The sequence below is a fragment of the Tursiops truncatus genome, chromosome 12 (assembly GCF_011762595.2).
Source record: "Tursiops truncatus isolate mTurTru1 chromosome 12, mTurTru1.mat.Y, whole genome shotgun sequence".
NCBI classification, from domain to species: Eukaryota; Metazoa; Chordata; class Mammalia; order Artiodactyla; family Delphinidae; genus Tursiops; species Tursiops truncatus.
The window spans coordinates 89,221,909-89,241,715 of record NC_047045.1 but is presented as its reverse complement, the minus strand read 5'-3'; the positions used below and the strand labels follow the sequence as shown (position 1 = coordinate 89,241,715).

Sequence of the window (19,807 nt, the reverse complement as noted above, 5' to 3'; positions counted from 1 at the left end):
AGAAGCTGAGAGCTGCAGGCCCTGGTGTGGCTCTCGCAGGGAGAGGAGGGCGAAAGCCAAAGCTTCCATTTGCCTCTTTTACATTCACGGTTGCTTTCTGCTTTTAACCTTTCACGGGCTCCAGTGAACAGACTTCAGGGGCTTGTGCGGGAAGGAACCTCAAAAGCTCATTTGATCCAGCCCTCTGCCTCAGGTGGGACCACACCCAGAAGCCCCACGGGGGGACAGATGGCGGCCGCCCACCCGCTGGAGGGGCAGCCCTGCTTGGCCTCCAGCCCCTGCTGGAGGGGGTGTGCTGGGTGGGGGCTCCAGGCTCCTGCTGGCCCCTGTGTGTGCAGACCTGTGCCGGTGACAAACAAGCCCAGACTAGCTGGGCCCTGGTGACAACTCTGGGCCTGTAAGCAAAACCACCAGACACATCTGCTTGCCTCTCACAGGTTTAAAAATAAATTATGCACTGTGGGAAAGGTCCCCTTTCCCTCCTGCCCTGCACCCTTGTCCCAGAGGCCGTGTCGAGCGCCCTCTGATACCACTGCCTGCCCTCATCGCCCCTCTGTGACCACGTTTCCTGCAAAGGCAACCCCTCGGCTGATTCTTTCTTTTTTTAAAATAGAAGTTTTAGCTGTAGAACAATATAATTTGACATCTGTACACACTACAGTGTGATCACGACCACAAGCGTAGTTTCCATCTGACACAATACAGCTGAGTATCTATGAGCTTGTTTTTGTTTTGTTTCTCAGATTCCACAGATGAGTAACATTGCACAATCCATCTTTCTCCATCTGACTTACGTCACTTAGCAAAATACTTTCAAGGCCCATCCACGTCGCACGTGGCAGGATTTCGTTCTCTGTGATGGCTGAGTAGTATTCCATTGTATACATGTACCACATCTTCTTTATCCATTCGTCTGTCGATGGACACTTGGGTTGCTTCCACGTCTTGGCTGTAAAGACACTTATAAATAGTGCTGCGGTGAACATTGGGGTGCATATAAATTTTTGAATTACTCTTTTTGTTTTCTTCAGACAAAGGCCCAGAACCAGAATTGCTAGATCGTATGGTAGCTCTACTCTTAGTTTTTGAGGAACTTTCACTCTGTTGCCCACAGTGGCTGCACTGACTTATTGTACATCCCTGCCAACAACACACGAGGGTTCCTCTTCCTCCAACATCTGTTATTTCTTGCCTTCTTGATGGTAGCTCCCAGGCTGATTCGTAGCTTGATTCCACTTCTGTAACAGCGTGGGGTGCAGGGGAAGTGTTGTTTGACTGACACCTGTGCCAGCCCCCTTTTCCCTGAGCCCTTCTCCCAGTTCGGCTGGGAGGTGGGGGGATGCCAATGCCTGCTCCCCTCCAGGCCACGCTGATCCACCAAGGCTGTCTGTCACTGGGAGCCGAGTTTCTCCTCCAAGCAGAGCGGACCCGTATGCACAAGTGCTGAGGTACCATCCCCATCAGGAGCCAGGGAAAAAGCCACTACGAGCCTAAGTAACATCTTGCAAAGCTGGTCTCCTCCTCCCAGGCCATTCCTTCTCAGCCCTCCTCTCACGATGCCCTGGCCGACAGTGCTGGGGGCCACCTCTGCCTACGGGCCAGATGCCCCGCTTCCTTCGCCGGGCCCTCATGTGATCGACCCCAACACTGCCGCCGGTCTAGGCAGTGGGGGCCTTGGGTTGGCGGTACACAGAGAGAAGGTTCTGCTACCAGGGGTGACCCTCGCACTCGGCGCTGCCTGCAGTGGTGGTGTGGGCCCTGAGCTTCATCCATTGCTGGCCCTTTGGGGGCACCTGTCTCTTTACCTCCCCTCCCCACCCGCCCCAACTCTGTGCACAACACCCGAGCTCGATGCTTAGGAGGTGCTCAACACTAATTCAAAAAGATACACGCACCCCAGTGTTCAGTGCAGCACCATGTACGACAGCAAAGCCATGGAAGCAACCTAAATGCCCGTCGACAGGTGAACGGTGAACATGTGGTGCACATATGCAATGGAATACTACTCAGCCACTAAAAAGGAGTGAAACATGGATGGACTTCTTAGAGATTATTATGCTAAGTGAAAGAAGTCAGACAGAGAAAGACAAAGACGGTATGATATTACTCATATGCGGAATTTAAAAAATACAGCAAACTAGTGAAGAAAACATGAAAGAAACAGACTCACGGATGTAGAACACGAACTAGTGGAGAGGGAGGGGGGAGGGGCAAGCTAGGGGTTAGGAGGGTAAGAGAAACTGTTCTATATAAAATAAGCTACAGGGTTCATTGTGCAGCGCAGGGAATATAGCCAATATCTTATAATAACTATAATTGGAGTATAACCTTTAAAAACTGTGAATCACTATATTGTATACCTGAAACGTATAATATTGTACATCAGCTACACTTCAATTTTAAAAAAAAGTCTGCTAGTATTGCTAAACCTGTGAGCATTTTCTGTTTATGTTACTTATTTGACACATAAAACACAGGTCAGGAATATCAATACTTGTCTGCGTTACACAAGCTGTGTGGTGGTGAAAGCCTGGGGATGCCTGACAGGGGCCAGACGTGGAGCTTGCGGAAAAAAGCAGCTGAGGGTCTGAAGAGGGCTCCAGGGTGTCGGATCTCTATTTTATTTGGATTTCTATGTTATTAGGAGCATTTCACACACAGAGAGTGGATGTTGAATTTCATCCGATGTTTATCAGCATCTTTAAAGACAATACTTTTATCTTTTGCTCTACTAAATGGTGGTTTACATCAAAAGACCTAGTATTGACCCATTCCTACTTCACTGGAAAAAAACCACTTTGCCTGGAGAGGCCACGCTGCCCACCCGCTGACACGAGGATGGGGGGCCCTGAGTCTGCACCCGCCAGGGGATGGGCTGTGCGCGGGCATGAACGAGCGCGTGCCTCGGGCTGGGGTGTGGGGGTTCTGCAGGGCCGTGGCCAGCGTAGGGGTGGTTGGTGTCTTGCCGCTTCCCCACCCATGGCGGCACCATTTGTGGCTTCTTGCAGATTTGCTAGTGACACTGGCACACAGGCCATTTCAAGTTCCTTATGTTTGTGGGAGGTAGTTTCTTTGCTCATTTATATTTTCCTATGTCTGTATTTCAGTAAAAAGTGTGGTTAGCCTTCTGGGGTGCTGAGACGTACGGTAACAATAGGGGACAACTGGTCACTTTGGGACCGACACGGGGCAGGCGCTGGACAGACGTGAAACCCAGGCTGAACACGGGATGGGGAAGGCCACAGGCTCTGTGGCTTGGCGGCATTGCTGTGAATTTTGGATTTCTTTGATTACGCAATGATAAAAGTTACACCAAAATGCAAATGTTCCATCGCTCATCAAATCCTTAACAAATATTTATTGCGTCCCTACTGTGTGCTAGGCATTTTGTATGTTATATTATACATTGTTTTCCTTGGAAAATAATTTAGCATTTCTTAAGCCGCCCCTGGACCTGGCTGTTGAACCCGCAGGCAGGCCCGGATGTCTGCTTTAGATCATTTGGCCAGATCCCCAGAGACCCTCATCTCAGGGGCCTCTGATGTGCGGCCTCCTCCCATTTTGTGGTTACAGCAGCTGGGTGGCAGCCCCTCTGTCTGACAAAGTCACGCAAACTTCGTGGATTAGACTGTGCGGCAACACTGCCAGCTTCTCATCATCGCCATTTGATGGGAGGGACTTGTAGTATTTAACAGTTTTACATATTTAATAGCTATTTGTCTAAGAAGCTTAACACAATAAACACTGCCAGCCACACGGGCCCCGTGTGCTCGGCGTGAGCAGAGGCTGCCGTTCCCCCTGGATTTCCAAGTCCAGGCACCACCCGGGACCACAGTCCTCCTCTGGCCTCCGGGTGCCCTCAGGAAGGGGTCGGGAGCCTGGGTCGGGAGCAGCTGGGACTCCTCGGTGCTTCCATGCTAACTTGCTCATTTTTGCGAAAGCAGGAAGAAAAAGAAACTAGCCTCAGCAGTAGACAGCACCAATTTGGATCCGGGCAAAGTGAACGCTTCTCTGGGGCCCTACATCCCATACACAGCAGGGACTGTAAAATGTGACTTTCCCGGGCTCCGGGCACGCCAAGTCCTTGCCACTCAGCTCAGGAAACAGGAGGGTCTGTGGGAGAGCTTCTCTGTCTGTCTCAGCCTCCAGAGAACCTCACACTCAGGGCTGCTCTCCCTGTCTTCCCCCATCCTACCGTGGGCCAGCAGCCTGGAAAGCCCACCGCTGACGTGGGGACAGCGCCCAGCGCTGAGGCTCCCCCACCCACCGTGGTCCCAAGCGCAGCAGAGGCTTGGCTCTGGTGGCCCCATGGCTCCCAGCACACGGCAGCCACGAGGGGCAGGCCCAGAAGAGGAGGGAAGGCACGGGACCCCCCCACTGACGGACAGCCCTCCTCGACACACTGGGAACATGGCACCGTGGCCAATCCCCAAGCCTCCAGGAAGGCGGCACGGAGCGGCGTCCTGAGCAGCCTACACAGGACCATCGTGTCTCACCTGGGTTTCCCAGACGCCTGTGGCGCTGTCTCCCTTCTCTTTGGACCACCGCTCACAGCAGCTGCTCTGTCCTGCAGGGTCTGTCTGAGAAAGCATGAGGCCCAGGCGCTAGCGACACCCATGGAGGGAGGCTGCCTCTGTCTCGCAGTGCTGCCCGGTGCACGGGCGTCACCAGCCACAGGCAGCTCCACAGAGGGAGCGCCGTGTGCAGGGCACTGTCCCGAGTGCACAGCCGAAATGCCCCGCATTCAGAGGACCAGGGCGTGTTCCTGGCATTGGATGTGTTTCTGGGAGCCATTCTGGCCTCGCTGATCTTGACTGGGCTGGTGATACTCTACAGAGGACACGGGACGAGACGGGCTGGGCTCTGAGACAGCAGACGGCGTGGCCGGACTGTCACTTAGGTGGTCTTCAGATTGGCCAGGAACAGGGAGTGGCCGGTCGGACAGGCCTCATGGAGTGACCCCCCCACTCCCCGTCTGGTTCTGAAGAGTTCAGCTACTCATGTGATGGGTCAAGGTCCATGTTCCACTTTTCTTACTTCAGGCAGAGTTCCGAAGTTCACCTCTTTCAGTCTCCGCTTTGCTGCCCGTGAAGCTGGCCTGGTGCGTCCGTCCCGCTGTTTCCTTCTCCTTGGATGGGTCCACATGCTTCTGCAGCTCTGCTGGTCACACACAGAGACTCTGGGTTCTCAGTGGCTGGGAAAAGCTGTCACTTTCCTGCCAAGATTCTTTCATGCTAACTCCCACTAGCTGGACGTTTTCTTTTTTCTTTCCTTTTTTTTTTTAATAAAAGCGAAAACTACGATTTTGCTGCCCCTGTTATGGGACACCTTGCACACATTATGTTATTTGTTTATTAATTAGGTGGACGTTTTCTCACCCACTCCTTTCCCTCTGGCTTTGTGTAAGCATATCACACTTACGGCTGTGCAGCCACGTTGTGGCCATGAGGAGGCGCTCACCCAGCGGCCTGGTATCAGTGAGCACTGAAATAGCCCTGAGCTCCCCACCTCAAGACTCCCTGTTCTGTGAGAAAAACAGCTTGTTTGCTGAAGACACTGTTATTCCAGGAGTCTGCTACTTGTAGCTGAAAGCATTCCTTTTGACGCGGGGAGGATTTGGACAGACCACTGGGTAGAAAGGGGGCTCCAGGGATGTGCTGGGGGGTTGGCCAGTTGCTGGCCTGCTTCTGAGGACACAGAGGGTGGGCTTTTCTAGAACACTGCTCAGCCAGCCCTCGCAGGGCCAGAGTCACCAGGCAGCGTCAGGGCAGCGGGCGTGGACGTGAGGCCGGGAGCCCTGGCACTCACGGCTAGCGTGGCCCGGCCCATCCGAGGCGCCACGAGGGTGTCCCAGAGGGGTCGGCCCAGGCACGTCAGCCCAGGCTTTCTGACGGTGTGGCCTGGCCTGAGCCTGCCCCAACGCCTGCTCCCTCTGGCTTTACCCCAGGCTGGATGGAGGCTCAGACATGCGGCCCCGTTTGCCTGTCCAGCAGAAGCCACCTCCCTCCCTCTTGTGCCCCTGCCGCTTTCCCCAGGATTTACTGTGTGTCTGCTCCACACCTGTCCCACCGGCTCTCCCCACCCTCATCGAGACAAGGTTTGCTGCCCTGATTGGGGGACGCCGTTTCCCAGAAGTCTGACCGAAGCCTTGGCGCAGGCCTGAGCGTGGCCCGAATCCCACCCACTGCAGCGCCGGCTGCCCCTGGCCCCTCGGGCCCCCGTGCGTCCTCACTTCCGCTTCCTTCGACATGCACGTCTGCTGTTCTCAGTAGGTCATGGGGTGTGCAGGCACCCAGGGGTTGTGGCCGCTCCTGTCTCCTGAGGAGTCGGAGCCCTGGGGGCCTGTGGCTAGGTGCTGGCACAGGGCTTTCCTGGCTCGGATGTGGCCTCCGTCGCCCCTGACAGGGAGGGGCTGCGGCGCCGTGGGACAGGAGCAGAGTGCTGGGCCCCCTGGGAGCCAGCAGAACCGGGTTGCGGTGGCCTGGGTGGGTGACTTGTCTCCCAGAGCCTCGATTCCCTGATCTGCCAAGTGGGTTAGAGGCTCGCAGCTCCCCGGCCAGCGCCGGGGCCCACCACCCTCCCTCCTGGGCCCCGTGCCGCTGTCTCCGGCCTCCGGGCCGCGGGCTCCGGGTCCTGGGTCCTCCACTGTGGGAACGGAGCGTTTGGGGCCCCGCCTCAGAATCGTCTCAAAAGCAATATTCTGAGCACCCCTGGCGGCGAGGCAGGCCTGAGTGGAAAGCTTCCCGAAGTGACTTTTCTTCCACACCCAGCCTCACCCTGCAGCCAGGACCCTGGAGGGCTGCCCAGGGCCCGGGGCCATGACGGGCAGCGGGAAGCCTGGGGGACGTCGGTCCCCCTGCCAGCAGGTTCGGGCTGCACCCCTCCCTCAGCCTTAACCCCGTCAAGTCCTCGGGGGCCACACGGCTTCATTGCCTTAACTGGCTCAGTAAGCCCGTTGGCTTGTGATCCAAGGGCAAAGGCCGACGTAATCCTGGCTTTGGGGGTTCAGACCCCTCTGTGGAGTTGGAGACCCCGGAACTTGCTCCCCACCAGCTTCCTAGCAGCGGAAGTGTCTTTGCAGCAATTCCCACAGAGAACAGCCCAAGCCCGCCCAGGTGGCACCTGGAACCCCAAGCCATTGCTGGGGTTAGGTCTGCGGCCTGGGGGGGCCCACCTTTCTCATCTGCCAGCTGCCCTGTGCTGCCACCCCGCCCCTCCTCTGGGTTATGCAGATCTGTGACTCCCTCGGAGGAGGCCCCGGGCAACCCTGCAACCGGCCGGAAGGTGTGATGCCCGCCAGGCTCCCACCCTCTGCTGGCCGAGGTGCAGGCGTGGCCACTTCAAAGCCCAGGGAGGGCGGTGTCCTGAGCGCCCCCTGCCGGCCCCTCGCAGGTGGGAAGTCCAAGTGTGAAGCGGTTCACGGCGGCACATTCCTCTGCGGCCGAGGCCGCGGTCAGGGGCGTCGCAGCTTGCAGCCCCGACTTCCGATCGCTTCGCTCAGATGGAGGCCCAGGCACGCTCCCCCTGCGCCCATGCCGTCGGCTGGAGGGGCGGGCGTGGTCGTCCAGCTCGTCCTGGAGTCTCCTCAGCTCAGAAACGCTGTGATCTGTGACACTGGTGTGGGGCCAGCACGAGGGCAGGAGGACACCGTCCGCCGGAGAGAGGGGCCTGGCGTGTCCGTGGCGGGTCGGTCGGTGGAAGGGTCGCCTGCCCCATATCCCCAGATAAGAGCCGGAGGTCGGCTCATTTTTCTTTATCACGTGTCACGTCTGCATGGGGGGCTGGGAGGGAAAACTTCAGAGGAGGAAGCCTGGGCCGGGAGAGCAGCGCGGGGGCAGCAGAGGGAACTCTTCTGCCCGGGGCTCTGCGGCGTGAGGGGCGTCGCCCTCGGGCGATTCAGCGGCTGGTCCGGGGCCGGGTGTTGGGTCCCGGCACCCAGGTGGGTGAGCCTGGAGCCTGGGTAGGACACGACCCGCCGGCCCTCTAACCAGGTCCTCGTCAGCAGGTGAGAGCCAGCAGGACAGACAGAGATTTTAAGCCGTTTGGGGTTCCGGCCACCGGGTCGGGCAGGAGTTCCGAGTCCCCGGAGCAGGCTCCCGTGGGTCAGGCAGAGGCCTCCGGTCGAGAAGGGGGACATATGGACCACAGAGCAGCCGCGGATGTCGGGGCCTGGTCCCCAGCACCGAGAAGCAAGGTGGCCCCTGCGATGTTCTGTGCTGTCAACACTGATCACAAGGGGGACCAGGCCTCCTGAACCAGGATCCCCAGGAAATTTACACACAAAGTCAGGTTTCAGCAGCATGATGTACCTCTTAACTGGGCCTTCCTGCCTCCTAGGGGCCCTGGGCGCCTCCCGCGAGCCCTGGAGTTGAAGCTGAATGTCAGCAGTGAGGCTGGGTCCCCAAGTCTGCTCCCCGGGCCAGGGGCACCAGCAGCTCCTCAGCAATGTTAGAAACGCAGGTTCCTGTGCCCGCCTGGTCCTGAACTCTGGGCGGTTCTGGCCACAAAGTCTGAGATCCACTCAGTCCGCTACAGGAGCCTGAGGAAATGTGGCCGAAGGGGCTGGGTCAGCGGTCGGCGAGCACCTGACCCAACGTCCGGGTCACACCTAACAGCCACTCCAAGCGCAGGTGCATGCCCGCTCTTGTTTAAAGAAAGCAGATTCCTGTGTCTGCGGGTCAGGGCCAGAGCCCCGCCCCCTCGGGGCTGAGGCAGACCTCCGTTCTGTTCCTCATTTACAAGAGAAGTGGAGGACCCACCCTGGTCCCCAGAGGACCCACGGATGGCCGTGCCGACACTGTCCCAGAGGACACCAGGGCTGGTGGGACGCGCCCCCGGTCGGAGGTGAGGAAGGTGTGCCTGGTCCTCCTCTGTCCTCTCGCACGAGCAGAGCTGGGTGGTGACGAACCAGCCCCACTGCCCTCTCTGCCTGACCCCCACCCAGGGTCGTACGGCTCCCTCTCAGAAGAGGGCAGGGACGCTGCCTCCCCCAAAGTCACGGGGACTCCTTCGGCGGGGGGGTCACAGTGGCCCAGAGAGCTCCAACTCCGCCTGAGTTGAGCCGGGGAGGGGCGAGGTGGTGGCCAGCTGAGCAGTGACCCCCCCCCCCGCCTGGCAAGCTGCAAGTGGACACTCCACAAACCCCTGCTGCGTCAGGTAAGGCCCCTTCCCCTGGGGGGAAGAGGAGAAAGAAGAGCTGGCTGGCCTTGCGTGGGCGGCAGCTGCCGAGAGATGTAACTCACGCGCGCGCGCGCGCGCACACACACACACACACACACACACACACACACACACACACACACACACACACACACACACACACACACACACACACACACACACACACACACACACACACACACACACACACACACACACACACACACTGTAGACCCAGGTGAGGCAACAGGGCACCATTCTCGCCAGGAGGGCGAGGCCACTGCGGATCTGCCGGGACAGAGGATTTAGAGGTGCCTGTTGTCAAGGCGATCACCCAAGTATCCCATCCACATACTGTCAGGTTCTGCGATGAAACATGGGCTTTGGACACAAACACAGCAACGGCACTGCCGCCTGGGTCCCAGGCAGATGGGGCTGCACGTCTGTGGCCCCCTGGCCCCACCTCCTCCTGCCCTGCCCCCATCCCCACTGCTGAGGATCCCACGGGGCGGGCGCGGCACATCCGCTGAGAAGCAAGAACCATGGCTCAAGGGTGACTCCCAGTGACATCGAGCTTTGGGCCCACCCCTCGGGGGTCCCACCGGGGGGGTGGGGGGGAAGGGAGGAAAGCGGCGACTGTTCAGACCTCCCGTGTGCTGGGCACTGCATGCTGGTCCTTACATGATACCCAGTGTTGTCCTGCTTTCCGAGCTGAGGGAACTGAGGCTCAGAGAGGGTAACTTGCTGAAAAGTCACACAGCCAGTCTCCCAACCACCTTGGCCACATGGCCCCGGCCCCTCATGCCGGCCACAGTTTCTTATGAAAGTCAGGGTCAGCTTGTGCCTTGCTGGGGCCCTGGGAGAAAACAGGACTGGCTCAGAGAACCATGTGTGGGGCCGGGGAGTGGGGTCCACCCCCCGTGAGCTGGACGTGCTGCAGGGAGTGTTTGTGATGGGAACCCCAGCCCCTCCCATCTTCTCCACCTCCTCTGCAGTCCACCCGACATGGGGCTGAGGGGGTCTCCTGGCCCCCGGCACAAAAAGCAGCCGACAGGATCACTGGGCGAGTGGCTAAGGCCACTTACAGTCACAGTGCAAGGTCTCTGTGTGCTCAGCAAAGGTGCTTACAGAGAAGCACCTGTCTCATTTAGCCCCGTCATCACTATCACACAGCCAAAACACAACAGCTACCTCTGTGGGCAAAACTAAAACTGAACTGGGCAATCAGACCTGGCTTTGCGGCCCGACTACATGTAGAGGCCGCGGCTGTAGCTTCTATAAGCCAGATGCTGTTCTCCCCACAAGAAACAGGGACAGAGGGGTGTCAACGAGGCTCATTTGGGAGATCGGTTTCCCACCTGTTACAGATACTCCAGAATGAAAAAGCCCCTTCGGCTGCTGTGCAAATCGTAGTTTCTTCTCAGATCCGTGGGAACAGCTGGAAACTGGAGCTGGGCTCCGGGGGGAGATGGTCAGCTCGGCGAGCAGGACAGCGTCTGGACAGCGGGCAGGTGCCGCAGAGCTACAGACCCCGGACAAGGGGACAGCCTCCTGCCAGCCCGGTCGAGCCCCCGAGGGGGGCCCACCTGGTGCCAGCCTGTATCTGGCACAGGACTCGCGTCCCCGGGAGAGGGGCAGGTTCACAGACTTGGAGACCTCAACCTTAAACCCAGGTCCCTAGTTCCACGGCTTTTCAATTCTTGAGTTTCTTCCACAACATACATATGTCCAGCTTCCTCGTCTCTTCCCGGTGAGTTCATCCCATGCGATCACTGCTTCGTCCGTGTGACATGGGTTGTGTTGGGAGAAGGGGTCCGTCCTCGGGGTGGAAAGGCAGGGCTCCCGCCCTCCGTGGGGTCAAAGTCGCTTGGCTCCACTGGCCTCCAGGAGCAAGGATCCTGCTCAGACAGCCCTATGAATTTGAGTAAGTGATCAGAAAAGGCAGTTCCAGCGTTCCTGTGTCTTTTCAATTTGTACATGTTTCTGAACTGCAGTATTTTCTCTGCAAATTAACCCACAGGGAGAAAAGCCTCGCCCAGACACATGCTGAGACGCACATGAGGAGACTTGAACACACCTCGTGGTTTCAGTGAACACCCAGCTGGTGGCTCCTCGGCCCCTGTGGATGGGCCCCCCCAAGCCCAGGCTGCTCCGGGCCCTGGTGAGGTCTCCCACAACAGTGCGGGTACGGGCGTGAGGGGCAGGGTCTCTGGAGGGACGAGGGCCCTCAGGATGGCCTGTGACCTGCAGGGACTTGGGCCCCATGACTCGGGGCTCACAAAGCCACCGAGGGCTCTGGGGGTCACACCTGTCCCAAGCCAGCCCTTCACATCGGGGTCCTAACGGGAAACAACGGTGTCCACGGGTCCGAGTCTCAGGTGAGGATTTTGGTGGCCACAACGCTGGGCTCCGAGCTCCGCTCTGCAGGGCCAGCGCTCAGCGGGCAGGTGACACGCAACAGCATCTGTGGATGAGGGTGGACCCACGGGCAACATGGCCACGAATAACCACACACGTGTCACTGCACACACGTGTGACTGTACCTGTGGAACACATTCATGGAAATAGAGTTCTGATGGACATGCCAAACCTTCTTCGTCCCTTGAGAAGGGAGGGATTTCGTATTGCCTGCTCAGCCTGACCCAAGTGGAACACGGTCGCTCGGGGAGTTTTATGAGAAAAGCTGGGCATCTTTTCGTTTAAGGGCGACTTCTCCTTCCTTCTCGTGAGCTGTGTGTCAACGTCCTTTGCCTCCTTTTCCTCACTGACCTATTGGTCTCTTTATTATTGACTTAAATAACAAAGAAACTCCTCTCGGTTTCTGTTACAAACATCTTTTACAGCTTATCTTCATCTTCTGACTGGCTTACGGTGACGGTTTAGTTCCACGCAGAGTATTTTTATTCTTATGTCATCTTTTTGTTCATATCATTATGGCTTCTGGGTTTTGTGCTATATTTAGGCCTTCCATACAACATAAAAACCCTCCTGTGGTTTCTTTCAGTCAGTACACGTCTGTTTCTCTTCTTTAGCATTCAGATCATTGATCTGTCTGGAATTAACTTTGATGAAGTACAGGGCCAGCTTTATAGTTTTCCAAGATGTTTGTCTATGTAGCACCACTACATTCCCCCAACGATTTAAACACTTCTATCATAAATGACTTGTATTTTGGGTCTGTTTCTGGACTTCCTAATTATCCATTTGCCAGTAAAAGAGAGTTTAAAATATAACTTCAAAACGTGTTTTAATATCTGATAGAGCTAATTCCTCTATGATTTTTCTCTTAGATTTGCCCTATTTTTATTTTTTCACACAAATTTAGATTTAACCTGTCTAGTTAAAAAGAGTTAACATTTTAGTTGGGGTTGCACTATGTGTGCAGATTAACTGTGCAGAAGCTGGCATCTTCAACCCAAGCGCATGCGTGCTGGTCCCTGTCCCGGTGTGCACGTTCCCCAGAGGTGCTATACAGTTTTCTTGCTGTAGGACTTTCATATTTCTTCCTAACCACATTGTTATACAGCTTATCTTTCTTCTGTTGCTGTGATAAATGAAGCCTTTTCTTCTGTCATATCTCCTACTGGTTCTTGTTTCCAGACAGGAAGCCTGCTGATTACTTTGCCAAATTCTCTTATATTTTTGTACATATTTTTCAGCTGCTTCTCTAGGGTTTTCCAGATATACAATGAAATAACCTGTAAGTAACCATCACTTTATCTCATCCTTTCCCAGTTTTGTACTTTCTTTCTCCTGACTCAACTGCATGGGCCAGAACCACCAAAGCTGTGTGAAGGGGCTGTGGGATCGTGAGGGTCTGTCTTCTTCCCAGCGTCTCCAGGGTTCCCCAGGATGTGAGCTTTCGGGCTGAGACAGCACTGATAATATTAAAGACGTATTCATCAACTGCTGTTTTATTAGGAGCATTTTAAAAGCTGAGAGTGGATGTTGAATTTCATCCAATGTTTGTCAGCATCTATAGAGACATTTTAATCTTTTGCTCTACTAGATGGTGGTTTATATCAAAAGGCCTAGTATTGACCCATTCTTACTTCACTGGAAAAAAACTACTTAGTCCCTTATTAGTGTATAATCTTTTTAACACACTGCTGGATTCTGTTTGCTAATTACTTACTTAGGATTTTCACACTTGCTTATACATTAGATTAGTTGATAGCTTTCGTTTTTGCTGATCTCTTTGGTGTCAATGTTATGTCCGCTTTCTTTCTACATTTGCGATGGCTTAAATAATGTTGGAACAGGCAGGGCAAATGGCACAGAGGGAAATCAGCACTTGCCACCCTTTACCCAAGTAACCTGGAAATGGGCCTTTTATGTGCATCTGTTGGAAATTAAAAGATACTTGAGATATTATGAAGAAATTCCTATTTTAAAAAGCCATCGAGATAAGAAGTCTAACGGGAGTTTTGCTTTCGGTAAAATTCCAAGTTTGACTTGCTCTTAAGGCCATTTGGTGCCCAGCAATGTGTGTTAATTTCATTGAAATCTCACTATCTTATGCTCACAAGTGCAGTGGTGAAAGGCCAGGGAAGTGGAACTTAATGAGCAGCCAGGCACCTGCTTTCTCGTTTCCGGGAAGCGAGGACCTGCCTGCGGTCGAGCACCGGGCGGGTGACTGGAGATTGGAGGGAGCCTGGCAGGAGGTGGCCAGGGGCCCGGCTAGGGTGCGGACGCTTAACTAACTCCAGCGGGCAGTGCGGTGCGGAAGGCTGAGGGCCACTGCTGAGCTTGGGGGGCCGTGCTGATGAAGTGACCGCGGGGCACCAAGACCCTCGTGGTGACACCCAGCCCCTGGGTCTGAGGGAAGTCGCGTCCTAGAGCCACAAATGAACCTTTACAGCAGATTTTGTGAAATTCTGGGGGCGCTGCCACCACGGCAGCCGGGGGCTCTGTGCAGGGCGGGCATCTCAGGAGAGGCTTGGGTGGGTGAGTCTGGCCACGAGAGGCTGACTCCTCCCCAGAGGTGGCTTCCTATACCGCACGGAGTCGCTCGGGTCCCTGGCTTCCCACTGACTCCCTGGAGACCATAAGATGCCTCAGGTCTTGCCTGGGCATCCGCTCCTGCCCACGCCCAGGGTCTGGCTGAAAAAGCGCCGAGGGGGCCCCAGAAACCCTGGAGTAGGTCCCGTGCTGCCCTCCTGCCTGGTCCCAGCTCTGGGTGGTCCCATCAACTTGGAGAACACGGAGGGCGGCCTGGCGCCCTTGTTTCTGGGAGGAACTGCCATGCTCTGCCCTCTCCTGATAAACCTGGGCGTGGGCCCTGCATGTGCAGCTCAGCAGCCTGTGAGGCCTCCTCGTGCAGGTCTGTGTGGTGCCCGGTGGAAGTGCCCCGGACACACGCCGTCCTGATGGAGAGAAGCAGCCCAAGGTCACAGCCAGACCTGGGAGCTGGTCTCCCCAAGAACCAGCAGGAGAAACAGAATCTCTGTATCCCTAGGTTCTCAAAAGAGAAAGTAACTGTAAGCAAACAGGGTAGGGGGTCCCTGGAGAAAGAACCAGGCATGGCCTTCCTGACATAAGAAGCCATTTGGGGCCTAAGCCTTTTGTGATCTGAACGTGGACACAGCGCTTGCCCTTGAACAGGTCTCAGCAGTTAATGATCTTAATGGAGGCGGGAAACGCAGGAACAAAGGAAGACCAGTCAAGAAGCAACGGAACAGCGATGCAACAGAGTCCCAGCTCCTCCCCAAGGGGCGCACACCACAGTCTGAGTTACTCTGCAGGAACTAAGTCCTCCCCAGGAGGCGAAGAGGGATGCTGACCGTCCCAACTTCAGTCAGCTAAAGCCTGGGCTGTGTCCACCTCTGCCCAATTCTATGTTGAATTCTCTTCTGCTCAAGCCCCCTCATGAAGATGCAGGTACCCTTGGCTTAAAACATCCCCTATTTTGCTGCTCTGGGAAATATCCCTGGTGCTCTCCTTACTTGCTGCAAGTACTCAATCCTTCCTTCTCCCGCACTGGGCTTGGTTGTGTCTTCCGGCTCGACGCTCACCAAGAGGGGAACTCAGTTTGGGGGTAACGTAGCAAAGGTCTGGCTTCGCCCTAGACCCCTCCTAGCCTCCCGCTGGGGGGCTCCAGTCTCACCACCTGACACCTCGGTGGAGAGGAGGCTGCAACCGGCCCGCTCCCTTCAGCAGCTCTCAACCCCAGCTGAAAACACGGACTCTCTAGGAGGCTCCGCAGCTGCGCCCCCTGCAAGGAGCCCCCTGGTGCTGCCGGGAGGGACGTGGATCCCACAACAGGGCCCACGAAACGGTCCTGCTAACAGCTGACGAAAGCCCACCCATCTGTCCCATTAAACCAGCTCCCCAAACTGCGTGGGTGGACAGATGTTCCCTGGCCAAGGGGCCGTGTCCCAGCCAGTTGGAGCTCTCCCGTGCGGGCAGACTCAGCCCGCAGACACCAGCCTGAAATTTGGGGAAGGGTCCATTCCGGAGTCAGGCGCCAGGCGAACAGAAATACACGGCCACCCAGCTCTCAGACTGGCCAGCTCTCCTTCCAACCGTACGTGCTCCGAACTGGGGGGGAGAGGGCCAGGCCAGAGGCGGAGGGAGCGCTGAGGGAGGGGCAGCAGGGCCGGGAGGAAGGAAGACCGACCCCTCCCCAGCCCCATTCCAGAGCACAGATAAAAGTGAAACCTGACCGGGGAGTGTTTGTGTTGCCACGGTAACGGGGACACTTCAGCAACTCGGAGCAGATGGTCAGTGAGCAACAGGCAGCATATGCTCCCGTAAGCCCTGCCGTGGGCACAGATGGAGGGTGGGCAGGGCGCTCGCCCTGGTACCCTGACATTTCCTTCCCTGCCCTCCCCTTGGTGCTGCGTCACGGACATTAGCGCCTGTGTGTGCAGCTGGGCTTCAGTTAGCCGAGCGGGACGCTGACGACCAGGGGCCCAGAGCCCAGTGAGCAGCCCTGCCAGCCCTGGGCTGTGCCTGCGGCTTTTACAGAAGCAGCACACTTCCCTGTGGGAAGGAGGAGAATTAAACGTCTCCTTCAGCGCCTTCAGGGACAGGGTGGGGCAGAGACAGGTCCTCGTGGGGACTTCGGGGACTCAAGGGCGGGAAGCATGTGGTCACGCTGCCTGGCCACCAGCCAGGGTGTGACCCTGCGATTCTGCGTCTTGTGCTGTTTGCAAATCTTCACCGCATCTGGTCTGACCCCCTTCGTGGGAGGTTTAAGTATCAGCCTCCAGCCCAGCCGACGGGAGAAGACCCCTGCACACGCCACACCTTCCTCTGTCCCAGCTGCATCTGAACGTGTCCTGTGGCCCGTTAGGTCGGACACTCCCTCTTCCTCGGGCTGCCTGACTCAGAATGAGCCTTGTATGGACAGGACGAGAGTAAATTCCTATCTGGACCCTGGGGACAGAGTCTCCCACACAAATGTCCCGTCAGTACGTCTGCCCACAGAACGGCTGCGTCAACCTACGTGGCTTCTCCGCTGTCCCCAGGCTCCCACACCTCCATCCACGCCTCCTCCAGGCTGTCCTGCGTTAGCTTTTGGCCATTTTGTTTCTGATGCTTTTTTTAATGCATTAAATTCTAACCCGTATCTCTTCCCACTTTCCCTTTCCAGAGGTGCTGAAGTTGTCATTTCAGGGAAAACAACACAAAAAGTTTTGTTGCCAATGAGGAAATCTGAAATTTCAAGCAAAAATTAGAGTTGGGAGCCCTTGTGTGAGCCACAGCCGCTGGAGGGTGTCCTCAGGGAAGAGCTCTCAGACGGAGCTGCGGGCGACAGCAGCGAGTGTGACTCTCGTATAAGGAAACATGCCAGCGTTTGGAAGACTGCAGACCTCAGAGAGCCAGTATTTTCCACATGACCAAGCAGGGTACACAACTGTGCGCCCAGAGTGCAGGGCAGACCAGTGCCTGTCACACACGCTGGGCCGGAGTTACTGAAGCGGTTTCAGATTCCACTGCAGTTGCCTTCAGGGAACTCCTGCCTGTGGAGTGTGGGATGGTTTCCAGGAAGCCTGTCCATCTCTGAAAAGGCACCAGAGGCCTCCTGCTCTCGAGCCACAGGCCTGGGGCCGGTCCTCCTTTTCTCTCAGACGAATGGCGCACTGCTGCAGACGGTCTGCTGTCTTTCCTAAAACCGGACACTAAATGGATTTGCAAAAGTGCAAAAGAATGCTGCTCTTCTCACTCATTTTTTTGGAGGAAATATGTTATTTTTAAATGAATTAATAAATACACATTTAAGGTTTTTCACCCTTTTTAATTTTCAATGCAGTAACCTAGAGTCCTCAATAGTTTCTAGGTATAAAAGGGGTCTAAGACCAGTAAGAACGAGAACTGTTCCCAAGAGGATGAAAAGCACATTTTCTACGACTCTGTGTACTTGCTAGGGGCCACCAAAGCCTGGGAGTCTACTGTCGTGATCTGCTGCTCCTCCGTGAAAGAGAAATCCTTCATATCCAACATAACAAGGCGATTTTCCTGACGTCTGTCCACACAAGCTCAGAAACATTCAGTTTGACAATCAGCTCATTATAATGTGCTGTGAACGTTTCTACGAGGGCCAGGGACTGAACCTCGCTACATACCATCCGGGATTAAAACGATTTTAATCCAGCTTTAAGACTTGGAAAGGTCCAACTGTTAGAAGGAAATATGCTGAAACCCAGAATATCAGAAAAGAGCAAAGGAAGAGGAGGATTTCTAAGGGGGGGGAGAAAAAAGAGCATGACTCTTTGGGAAAACCTTTTCAGAAAGAAAGAAAGTTCTGTAGCCTTAAATTGGCGACTCATGCTGAGTCATACGATCCCTTCAGCCACTGCGGTACTGTCTTCTCAGAAGTGCATTGCTCCGAGACCAACGCCAAAGGGATTAGACAATTTCCTCCTTTCGAGCTGACTGCATCCCCCTCGCCCGGCACACGGTGACCTGTCACTGCCCTGCTGCCTGGGACAGGAAGGCTGGGGTGACACCAGATGTGTATCAGTGGCTCAGACTATTTCAGTATCTCTTCACACGTGACAGGCTTTTATCTTGGTCTGGATCCGAAGTTAAGGGCTGTGGCTTGAACATTTGATTCAATAGACAGGCTGGTGGCTTAATTTAATCGAATCATCTGCTTTTCCTGAATTTTAACAGCTACATGGATCAAGAAAAGGGAGAGTATATCTCACGCCATTTTACACAGACTTACGAGCTAGCTGCTAACGCAAAGGACTGACAGGCTGGAGAGGCCGAATCAAACCACAAGACAGATCTTGGAGTGCTTCACTCTTGGTGCCGGACCTGCCTCCAAGAAAATGGGGTTAGGAGACGACGAAACTGTAGAACAGCCGGCGAGAAACCTGCAGCCCGTGGAACCTTCCGGAAGAGGCTTCCCCCGGCTGCTCAGCTTTACTAACATTCAGTGGCTCTAGTGCAGACAAGTGTCCAGGCGCGAAGCCGTGACCAGTGGGCCTCGCTCCCTCCTGCCCTCAAGTCACTGCCTGCCGGACCCCCTGCCCTCCGGCTCTGACCTCCGGGCAGAGGTGGGCGCTGACCTGGGTGCCCGCGGGGACCTAGTCGTCGGCACCAGCACACGTTTCCCCCGCAACTCCCTGCGTGTCCTGTGGGCGCTGACCTGGCTCCCCAGGAGAGAGGCTTTCTGGGAAAACCACAGAGACGCGAAGACCAGTCTGGTTTGGAGAGGCTGCTGCTTCTCCTTCTTTTTAGTTCAGACAACTTGCCGAACAGAGAAGGTTGAAGTCAACTTCAGTTTTTACCCAACCTCTAATAAAGCCGGCTTTCGCCATCCACCTCCTCATTCAGAACTATAACCGCCCCGCAGACCCGCGCTGCTTCTGCAGAAGGCGGGTTCGGTTGGGCCGGGAACAGTGGGGGAGGCACGAGCCATGGCCTTGGGTGCCACCTGAGACCGTGAGGGAGCAGGTTTTCTAACCACACAGGACCTCGACGTGAGGGGACGTTTGCCAACTGTTGGTTGGCTCACCTCCGTGGATGGGGTCTCACGGTCAGTCTGCAGAGCCAGCTCCAGCCCTTCTTAACGCTTCACAAGGAGCTCCCAGAACATCTGGGAGACGGGAGCCACGGAAGAAGCCACGAGTCAGCTTCTGCTACACTAACAGGGAGGCAGCCGGCTCGGCCGTGGGTCACGTTGGCATCAAACAGGAGGAAGTTATGGGCATCAGGCCCTGCGGGGCCCCCCGAACGCAGCACCTGCAAGCAGCCCGGGTCCCCTCTCCCCACACGGAACTGCGGCTTCCCCAGAGCATGGCGTTCAGCGTCCCTCTTTCCACCAAGGGACGCAGTTCATGGTCCGACAACATCATGGTCCGCAAGCCTGCTCTTCCCCAAAGCCGGCAGGACAGTGGGGTGAGGAATTCACTGGGCACTAAGCCAGGCTGACACTGAAGACCGGTGAAGATGTCCAGTCACCTGTGTGTCACCAGCCGAAGCTTCAATACCACGTATAAAACACAGACCTGCCTCACACATGTGCTTCGTTTCCCTTTAGCAAATTTTTTTTTTCTTTTTTGTGAGTCAGGAAATAGTGGTGCCTGCTTATTTATTTTTCTTCCTAAATTGTGGCAGGTGCCTGAAAGAACTTGAAATTTTAAACAAGAAGCTCAAAGGACGGAAAAAGATGAACATAACCAAATTCTGGGTG

The 19,807-nt window shown here is 55.7% G+C and overlaps 1 protein-coding gene across 2 annotated transcripts in view; it reads right to left on the bottom strand.

Moving 5' to 3' along the window:
* Positions 1-19,807, bottom strand: part of FAM120B (family with sequence similarity 120 member B) — a 106,465-nt gene that overhangs the window by 14,765 nt on the left and 71,893 nt on the right. The window contains exon 11 of one of the 2 annotated variants that reach the window (XM_073789855.1): positions 5,256-11,071. The exons of the other annotated variant lie outside the window; for it this stretch is intronic. The gene's annotated coding sequence lies outside the window, so the exon portion shown is untranslated. Of the gene's footprint in view, positions 1-5,255; positions 11,072-19,807 lie in introns of those variants that run through there. 2 annotated transcript variants of the gene reach the window in all.